Genomic DNA, 11,670 nt, shown 5'->3' with positions numbered 1-11,670 from the left:
TGAATGTTTTTCTTTTATTGGGAGGGACAGCGTGGGGTAAGGACCGACCAATTAATTTTTTTTTTAAGGGTTAGTTAAACTTATAATTCCTTTATAAATACTAAATTATATTTTCTTTAAAAAAAATTTAAAATTACACGTACACCCCTACAAAAAAATTAACTGTTTACACTTTCCTATTTTTCATTAGCGTTTAGACGAAAAATATTGACGGTCGTAAAAAAAAAATTTAAATTTTCAATTTTACCCCTCATTTAATATTTTTATGTATAAATTATGTACTTATAAGAAAAAATTTTAATAATGTTAACCTCACTCCATATATACATATATATTACATTTATCCCTTTATAAATATAAAACTATATTTGAGAATATTAAATAACGGGTAAACTTAAAAATATATGTGATTTTTGTTGCTAACTTCAGCATTTTTTGTTCAAATCCTGACAGAAGGAGATCATTTGTAAACTGAGAATTTTTGGAAGGAGCATAAATATAATTTCAAATTTTTTTTGGGGAAAGTATAATTTCGTATTTTAATAGGGGGTCTAAAAATTGATTTTTTAAGCTAAATTATATTTTACACTCTACGTGTTAGGATTTTAACCAAAAGATCATGCTAGACAGAACCAAATCACTTATAAAGTAAGTGTGATACACTTGTGAACATGTGAATAGTGAATGTGGCATCTTAAAGACAGTATCTACAATGCTCATAATTAAATGCATGTAATTCATTAATTTTGTACAATTTTAAGATTCTTTTTTTCCATGTCATTCAGCTTACGTGGCAAAATCTCAACTCTTAATGGTCAATTGACGGAAATGATCAAATCAAATAAAAAAAATGTATTTTTAGTTACCAAAGTGTAAATTATGATTAATTGTTTAGCAACTAAAATCGAATAACTATAATCTATCAATTTTGTCTCTTTATTATTTTTTTCAATATATTTCATTTTGAATTGGAGCATATTTGATTGGGTGTAAAGTGGGAGTATAAAAAAAATGAAAGTAAAAGAAATATATAAGAGATCGCTCGGTATTTAGTTAGGAGAAGAGATGAAGGGGATTAGTAAAACTTGAAGTATGTAAAATTCATTTGGAGTCTAATTTTGTTTTCGTCCAAAATTGGGCGGAAAAAATAAAAGTATAAGACCAAAAAAATAAAAAACTGCATCACTATGTTTGTTTTCATTTCCGAGTTATTTTCGAGATGAGTCAAAACATACTCAATGTTTGTCATGTTTGTCATAATTCAGAAACACCTTATCTAGGTGTTTTAAATTTTTTTAGCATAAATATATATATTATATGCACATACATATACATAAATATATATAAAAAAGACACGATTTGTCAATGAATAATAATTTTTGTCTCTCAAAACACAACATTAAACATACAATACTTATTTTAAATTATCTTCAGACACAAATCCAAACATGCATATTATATTTAACACACACTTATTTATCTTTATTTTTCTCTCTCAATCTCCACAAAGCACAACAAAACAGTCCGAAAATGAATCCAAACATTATGCATATTTTTATTTTTATTTATTTTATTGCCTATATATATAAATTTTTCTTTTCAATTCTTTTTTCATTCTTGCCGGTAATACCGTACATAATTATCAAAGAAAAGATAACAAAATTATTGAAAAATTACTGCATCGAAGTCAATGATGAATATTTTTGTTCTTGTATGATAAATATTTTTAATAATAAGATTTTTCAATATTTGATATACCAAAATTATATTAGTATTTATTAATTTATTTATTTTTTAATACAAAATAAACAGAACAAAATTCAGTAAAATTTAAAAAAAAATAGTCTTTTCTTTTCGATCTGTTTTCCTCGTACCAAATAAGTAAAAGTATTTGAAATTTACTTTCCTTCCAATCATACCAAATAGTTTGAAGGAAAACTATTATTCTTTTCCTACCCTTTTCACTTGAACCAAACGAATCCTTACATTTTATATATTTGACGGATAATTTCACACATCCAACACATCTAAGATTCGAACACGACAGATCTCATAAGAAAATTTTATGCCCATATCATTGAATTCTCTCATGGGAATTAAAAAAAAGGAGAGAGAAAGAGAGAAAAGAAAAAGAAAAAAGAAAAAGAAAGACTGTGTGGCAGTTAACCAAGAATTGTGGTGGTTTTGTGGCCATTAATGGCTCTACTATGAACTCTTACAACAAGACCTGTAATTATGGGTTGTAAACATAATTACTTGGGAGATTTGTTGTTGTCCACACATAACAAACCGACCTGCCGTGCCCCACTCTGTGTGCTCCATCAATCAAAGAGATTTTGCCGTGTAAGATAGAATATTTATTTCTTCCACCTCTCGCCATTATTTTAAGAGGCGGCCGAGAGCATATTCGATGCGCGTGCAAATAACAAAAATGGATGACTGTATTTTTTGTTTTTTTGAAGTTTTGTGTAATTATATATAATTTTTTTATAATTTAAAAAATTTTATTTAGCACTTTTAAAATTTGCTTGCGTTTAGTAAATAAGTCTTTCTATTAACAAAAGAATTGTGTAATTGATAGTTATTTAGCACTTTTTATTGCAGGTCAAACGATTCTTTTCGAACTAAACTACCCTTTTAACGGTGAAAACTATATCTCCCCATATGCATTAACGCGTGAAGACATATGAGGGTAATTTGATCATAAAATTATTATTTGACGTGTAATTACACCAAATCTCAAGGGAGGAAAATGTAATTATTACTAATAAAAATTTATAATCAAATAAACGTGCGTAAAATAAAATATATATATATATATATATATATTGCAAAGTATATTTGTCTTAGCCTAATGGTTGAAACTAAGGTTGAGATCCTATGAATAAGTTCGAGATTATGAGTTTGATCGAGTCTCATCAGGCGTGTGTATATTTGTCTAACTTTATATAAGTGTTTTTCTCATTTTACGTGAATTATTGTAATTTGTTTAAATTATATTGATATATTGATTGAATTGAAAGTTATTGTAATTTATTGTTTGTTATTTTTAGTATATTTGTGTATTATTGAATGGATATAATGCTAAAAATAAAAATATGTATTTGTAAAATTAATAATTTTTACTACATGCAATAAACTGAATGAAGCTGTGAATTGACTGGTTTTGAGGGGATAATTCTTATATTATGAACTTTCATAAATAGCCGATGGAGTTCCCTCTTTTTTATGTAATTCTTTAAAAAAGTAAGTCATCGTAGTAGCTCTTGATTTAGTTTACCAGAGCGGTTACTTAAGGGTCGATTAGTATGTAAGAATGAAATTAATAATCGGAAAAAATTGTATTTTTGATCCCACACAAGGGCTTGACGGTAAAGAGTTATAATCAAAAAATTAAACCAAGGCATTTTTAGTTCGGAGATGTAGTTTTAAAGAAGGTGGAAGTGTTTAAACATGTCGGCAAAGTAAACCTCGAAAAGGAAGGATCATATAAAGTGGTCAATGTTAAGAAGATCGGGACTTATAAGCTACAAGACATGAAAGGGCAGAATTTACTGCGACTATAGAATATTCACAATCTGAAGAAATTGTACGCATAGAACAAGACATGAGGATGCCTACAAAGGAGAAAAGACCATTTTGATTTTTTGTAGAGTGAAAAAGGATCATTTTTGCGACCTGAGAAGGGCATGTATTCTTTTTTAGCTTGAGAAAGGCATATATTTTTCATGAGCCTGTGGAAGACATATTAACAAGCGTGAAAAAGGCAAGTCTTTACAAAACGACATTCGGAAGATCGCGTTAACCTAAAAAAGATTTAGATTTGCAAAGTGTCATATTAATCCAGAAGACTTTTGATCTGAAAAAATCGCGTTAATCTAAAAAAGATTTAGATCTGCAAAGGATCATATTCATTCAAAAGACTTTCGATTTGAAAAAGGTTGTGTTAATCTAAAAAAGATTTAGGTCTGGAAAAGATTATAGGAATCCAGAAGATTGATCTGAGAGAGATTGCATTAATATGAAAAAGATTGCGAGCCAATGGCATATCCATAAGATGAGGACACGTGTGTTGAAATTAACGATTGTGATTGTTTGGACTAGAGGAGGCGACTGCTCCACTTCTCCTAGTGTGATTACTTTCACACTAGAACAAGGGGGGAGTAATGATGGGGATATAACCCACTAATTGGAGAAAACGACAAAAAACCCTTCTTTAGGACAGTAATAGCAAAAATACCTTAGAATCCGCATGTTTCCAATCGGCTTGGATTGCATCGCCTTACCCACTCCATCAAACTAATGTCCAGACCCGACTAACCTGTCTAATATTTTGCTGCACGATCTCTGACATTGTAGGTTTCAAGATAACACCACGTGGCCCATTTGATGAAGTATATTTGGGCTTATAAATAACTTCTTTCCAGAGCATTTATGGTCTGACTTATTTAATGCCTTCTACCTCATTATTGTTTAAGATCGCTTATCTTCCATCTTGAAGTCTAACTAACTTGAGCCTTGGAGGATTTTAGTAGAGGACACCGGGACCACTTCGATATTTGGGAGGAATAGTGACCTCAGGACCAACCTTAGGAAGATCGCATATTTCGATCCAGATCAAGTAGGGTATGAACAAATTGTCATGAATATTTGTTGGGTCTAGGTTCGACTAGGACGATCCCCGTCCATTGATAGACCTACCCGCGAGCATGCAAAAAAATCATAATATGAGATGAAGAGACAAAAAATAGTGTAAAGTCACGAACGTCGTGAGAGATGAGGAGAAAGAAAAAAAGTTAGTGAAAACAAAAAAATATGAGGTAAGGTGAGAAAGAAAAAATAAATTGTAATTATGGATTTATTGAAAATATGGAAGAAGTTTGTGAGGGGAAAAAACATGGAGAATGTGAGGAAGAAAAATAAATTATAATTATGAATTTATTAAAAATATAAAAGCCTGCGAGGAAAAAAAAATATATGGAAAATGTGAGAGAGAAACATGAAGTAGAGGGTTGAGAGGGAAAAAAAAAACTGTAATTATGATACTATTAAAAATATTAAAATTACCTATTATGATCAATTTATTTTAAGAGACTAAATAAATTAAAAGATAAATTTGAATATTTAAAAGTTAGTACGACAATTTCTTTTTTTGTTATAATAATATAAATGATTGATATAATTTAGATTTATGAATACTTATTCCTTGATTAATTTGACCCTACTAGTTCTTTGAGCGGCTGATTTTCGGCCATCGCATTGCCTTGGCGTACTTGGAATTCAACTTTGTTTCGCACTTGTCAGCGAGACTCGATTACTTTGAAGTACTAATTAGTTGAAGTAATAACGATGAAAAAATATTTATAATAAAGGTAAATTACAATAACCACTATTCAGGTTTGACATAATTATAAATATTTATTATTTTAAAAATTACAAATACCCCCTAATGTTTGATGAAATTATATAATCCTTAAATAAATGTATGAAATTGGCAACTACCGTTATTGTATTTTTTCCCTTTTTATAAAAAAGTTAGACGGGTGGATGAAAAAAAATTAAAAAATTATCCACCCAGTCAATAAAAAAATTAAAAAAATTAGCCTCCTGACTTTGATTGTTGTCTAACAATTAGCTCATTCCATTAGTGTCCTTAATCTATTTTTATGGAGAATTTATCAAAATACACTTGTGGAGTAAGATAATTTTATTTTATTTTTTAAAATTTTTTAATTTTTTATTGACTAAGTGGATAATTTTTTTATAATTTTAAAAAAAAAGTTTCATCCACCCCGACTAATTTTTCTATAAAAGAGAAAAAAATACAGTAAGGGCATAGTTGACAATTTCATACCTCCATTCAAGGATTACATAATTTCATCATACATCAGGAGGTATTTGTAATTTTTCAAACAATAAGTGAGTGTTCGTAATTATCCCAAATATTAAAAGTGGTTGTTGTAATTTAACCTTATGATACACTACGTCGACACCATATAAAATTAGGTAGAGCTATACAAATACGAACCGCCCTTTATAAAAGTATACATACAGCTCTTGAAAGGGTGTACTTATAAAATTTCGCCGCTAAATAAAAAAAATTGCGGATAATTATAACTATAGCTTCAATAATGCAATTCATAGTATCTAACTCAATCAAATCTAAGTAGAATAGATGTAATTTTCTCAAAACAATTAAATGAAGTACTGCATGCGGCCCCATGTCCGTTCTAATCAAACATTCAATATATATAGGTAATAATGATTTTTTTTGGAATAATAATGATTAAATATTATTAATTAAAATAAATTGATCACAGTTATAATCATTTACATCAACATCAATATATAACAAAAATTATCACAATAATCGTATCTTGTTTAATAACACCTACTATTACAATAGACAACATCTCCTACTATGTAGTAGACAACATTCCAAGCACGTGGCGAGGTTCGAATCCATGACCTCTAAAATCATGGAGCCTCAACTTCACCAATTAAGTTAAGCCTCATTTGCAAGTAATAATGAATTGTTGCTTCAATTTTTGGTGAGCCAAACAAATAAATTAAATAAAATCAGACCTATAAAAAGAATAGCAAACTCTCCTCACGATTTTTTATTTATTATAAAAATAGGGTAAATTATAATTTATGTTTTTTAAATTCGTCATAATTATAAGTATATTCTCATTATTTGAAAAATTATACCCACTTAAATTAACGACACGTCTAACAGATACCCCAACAATAAGCTGTCATAAGGGTGTGTTTGTTAGACGATTGTTAGTACCGTGAGGTACTTATAATTTTTTAAATAACGAAAAGATACTTATAATTATGATAAATTTTAAAAAAAAAAAAAAACGTTACAATTTACACCATAAAATATGGTGTGAATAGGTTGTGTGAGTTGATAATGTTGAAACAAGATTCTTATGGTTTTATGCCATAAGTCTTTAAAACGATCAATTTGTTAATAATGCTCTAATAGCTTCTCATCCTCTTATCCTTTACTTCATTTGTGCCCGAATAATGGTTAGCTATGAGTTGGGCGTAAATGAAAACCTGTGCCTCTTGCGCCCCTAACTGCCTTAACATGTGAAACCCCGTTATCGGAGTTTCATACTCCATGCAATTATTTGTAACTTGAAAGTTGAATTTAATAGCAAATTCGTGTTCCATTAGATCCAGACTTCTTATCCATAATCTTGTGCTCCTTTACCCGACATCGTCAAACCATCTACATGAACAAACCAGCTTTTTACGTCCTCCGACACCGCAATAACTTCCACTTATTTGTTTCCACAGCCAAGTCTACCAACACTTCAGTTGTTATTGCCTTCCTAGATTTGAACTTGATTGAATATTCACCAAGCTCCAATGCTCGTTTTGCTAATCTGCCCGATATTTATGGCTTTTTGAATATCTATTTCAAGGGTTGATTTGTAAGTACGACTATATAGTGTAGATTGGAAGTACGGTCTAAACTTTCTTGCCAGTGTCAGAACTGGTAGGGCAAGTTTTTTGATCTCTAGGTACTTCAACTCTGCTCCTTGTGACAATACACTTACGTGGTAAATAGTTTTATGTTGTCCGTCCACATCCCTCACCAACACCGCACTAATGACCGAATCTGACACCGTGATATACAGCATTAGGGCCTATCCCTCTTCTGGTTTTGATAAGACTGAAGGTGTAGAAAAATACTTTTTCAAATCTTGCACTCTCAGTCCACTTGAATTTCTTTAGCTTCCTCAGTGTTTTGAAGAAAGGTAGACTCTAATCTGTTGATCGCGATAAAAGTATCCCAATGATGCTATTCAACTCGTTAACTACTGAATCTCTTTCATCGACCAGGGGACTTCATATCACAGATGGCCCTTACCTTATTCAGGTTTACTTCTATCCCTCGCCTTGTGACCAAATATCCCAGAAATTTTCTCCCCTTCACTCCAAAAGTACATTTGGTAGGGTTAAGCTTCATTCCATTTCACCGAATCGTATTGAAAAAAGCACCCAAAATGGCTTAAATGATCTTCTCCCCTCTTGCTCATGTGATCTACATACAACTCCATCATCTTACCGATCAAACTCTCAAACATTCGGTTGACCAATCTCTGATATATAACCTCGCATTTTTCAACCAAAATGGCATCACTTTATAAATAAATTCTTTTCTCCATGACGAATCACGCCTTTATCAGATTTTCCTCGGCCATAGCAATCTGATGATACCCTTAAAAAAACATCCATCATAATTAGGAATTCTATCAGTAATGACTCTATCAATGGGCGCATCCAAATTCTGATCCTAGTCACCTTGTGAGGGTTCCTCAGGAAATAACTAAAGGATCATCCAACGGACCTTCTATCCCAACTAGACTATCATCAAAGATTATCCAAACTTCAATCTTGCTTTCCAAACTACAAGCATGGAAATATGCAAAGGGTTTGAGAATTAGGAGTACTTTTCCTGGTGTTTCTCGAGTCTTCCCTAGTCGGGCCTCCATAAATTATGTTAATCACCCCTCTCCTAAGTCTATTATCCTCCATCCCTTGCCCCCTACTACCATCCTGATTTCCAAAAACTGCATTCGGTGCATAGCTATGCATATTTGGCTCATTCGAAGGTTCCTTTGTCTTAGCTCTAATAGGATTGCATTTTATACTTATTTTATATAATATTTTTATCTATATTCTGACCAAAATGCTCCTAATTAAATATTAATTTGCAGCATTAGTCTATTAAAAAAATGGAATAAAAAATAAAGAAAAGAACCAAGATGAAAATTTGGACAGATTTGAAGAAACGACTAGGCGCGCCCTCGCCTAACTGGCATATTTTCGTCTGGAAAAGAAAAGACTCAAACTCGATTTTTGGCAAGAATTTGAAACTGCTTGGACTACCTTTTTTTTATGAATGAGGAACACCTTTTTCTAGAAAAGTTTAATTAGGATAATAATTTTATTTTTTTTAGTTCAATTAGAAATCTACCATTTTTAATACTAGTAGAATTAGGTAACTGGTTAGTATATATATGTGATGTAATTCACCATATGAACATCTTTGAATCTTTTAATCTCTCATCTTCGGGATATTTTTCTATTATTTTCTCTTTTCTTTTACTTGTTCTCTCATTATCATGCTAGGCTAGTTTTTTTAATTCCTGTTAACGACTTGTGAATGCTTAATCCAATGAATTGTGAGATCTCATTTATGCTTTCTACTTTCATTCATATTGGTATTTGTGTTATTCTCTGTGTTTTTATTACAAATAATCTGATTTATGATGGTAGATACCCTTATTCATTGTCAACAATATTTACCTAGCCAATTGAACTTGCAAATTCGTATTATTTCTTTAATTCAATAACTAGTGATAACATAGAATAATATTATTTAAAAATTCTCGATTATGTTGTGGTGAATGCAAATCTAACTTAAATAAATTCTCGTAGGAATTTATTAGTTAGAATTGGGTCTTTCCAGTTTTTAATATTGTCGGTAAATTAAATATTGAGAACGTTTTTAAAGTTGTTTACTAATTAATAAACGAGGTAATATCTTCAATAATGAGAGGTTTATATACCTTTTCCCAATGTATGAAAGCCATCTCGAAAGCACTAGGATGACACTATGTGTCTCACATCCTTGTTTCCTTGGAGATTCTCTTGCATCTCAGCTCCTGTGAGCGTTGCCACTTTTGCGCTTTTTCCTTGCCATCATCTCAAGTCTAGTACACAGAACGTTCGCCAACACCCAGTATTATCGTGCAAAAGGACATTCCACTACTGCATGGTGTTCAATTTCTTCCTTACAAGAGCACAAGGGACATCCAGAACTAATTTCCATCGTGCGCTGATGTAAATTACTTATAAGTAGCTCCACGTATAACCCTCTATTAGAAATGCTCACCCTTGCTGCCCGTAAAAAGACCAATGCTCCACATCATGAGACTATGATGACTCTACATGAGCATTTCAACCACTTCTAAACACTCTACAAGCCAAATAATAAGCACTTCAAACGAAAAAGGATCCTTGTTTCTCATAATGCCATATAACCCAATGTACTTTGGAATTGAGATAGAACTAACACGGGTTATGTCTTTAGTTTTCTCTCTTTTTTTCTTTCTTCTCTTTCTCCTTTTTTCATTCTTTTTCACTCTATTTAGCTTATATTTATTATTGTCGATTACGGGAAGCTTCCACTTTAATACCCTCTTACTTTTACATAATTCTATTTTCAATCCCCAAGTTTCAGTCAAGAACTTTTCAAAAAATTGTTTCTTAATGAATACTTACCATCATACATCATATAGAATCCTTTGGACGCTTTTCCCACACGGTTTGATTGTTTCTTAATCTTTATCGTGGGCATTTTGTATCTCTTCGGGTATGCTCAGAGTACATTGTAAATATTCTTGGATGAATGAAACTTACATTTCATCCAAAAAAAATATACTTTTTCTCACGTGTATATAACTATGTACTTCGTGTTACTATGTAAATAAAAGTTAGGGATGATGACACAGCTATTCTTTTTGAGATTTAGTGTGATCATAAGTAAGATTTTTATGATTTGAAAAATTACACATAATATTCTTAATTTTTATTTTTGATCAATAAATAAATTCATTTGTTAGTAAAATTCACAAAATTTATTCATATTAGCCGAAAAATTGGATGAAATTTAAGATTTACCTCATTGACTTACGAATTTATTGTATGTCAAAATAAATATTTTCTAACCAAACTACCCTTATAAAAATGAAGATATATCTTCTCAAATGCATTAGCATATGAAGACATGTAGAGTAATTTGATTAGAAAAGATTTGTTTGAACTATAATAAGTTAGTAATAAGTCAATCGATGGTGAATATAGATTTTCATTCATTCTTTTCACTGATATTAACAAATTTTGTTAATTTTGACTAATAAATGAATTTATTTTTTGGACGAAAAAAAAACATCACGCCTTAGGGAGAGCAGTATAAGTTATAATCAATGCAATGATACTTTGTTTGATTGGTAATGTTGAAATCTCACAACTAGAAAATAAGGATTTCAAGTCTCATGAATGTGAGTCTACTTTTATGATATTTTTTAATTTTTTTATCTTGTTTGAACGCATTTGTTTGTTTAAGTTACTGAATATTAAATTAATTTTTAAGTGTGAACGTATTGAATCGTACAACAAACGATCATTTGTTAAAAAAGTTAGAAATCAATATTTGATTTGATAATACTTCAATTTTCATTTAATTCAAAAAAATAATAACTAATTTTCATAAAATATATAGATTTCAATTTGATATAAATATTTAATCATAACTAAGTACCTAAACATTATCATAATGTTTGGTTTTGTTTTTAACTTGTTTTAGGGTATTTTGTGGAGATAGAGAGAGAAAAACAAAGATAAATAAAAATAAGTTAGAGATAGTGTGTATGTTTGGATTTGTTTTTGGAGATAATATAAAATAAGTATGTTATGTTTGATGTTGGGTAGTGGGGAGATAAAAAATACTGTTCATTGTCAAATCATGTCTTTTTTATATATATTTATAGATATATGTATAAAAATATATATAATTTATTTAGTTGTGAGTGGATTAAAATAAATATTATTTCCTAATTATATATGTATGGAAATGAAAAAAAA

Source organism: Sesamum indicum, linkage group LG6 (assembly GCF_000512975.1).
Source record: "Sesamum indicum cultivar Zhongzhi No. 13 linkage group LG6, S_indicum_v1.0, whole genome shotgun sequence".
Taxonomy (NCBI): Eukaryota; Viridiplantae; Streptophyta; class Magnoliopsida; order Lamiales; family Pedaliaceae; genus Sesamum; species Sesamum indicum.
Note: the sequence above shows the minus strand (reverse complement) of the source record.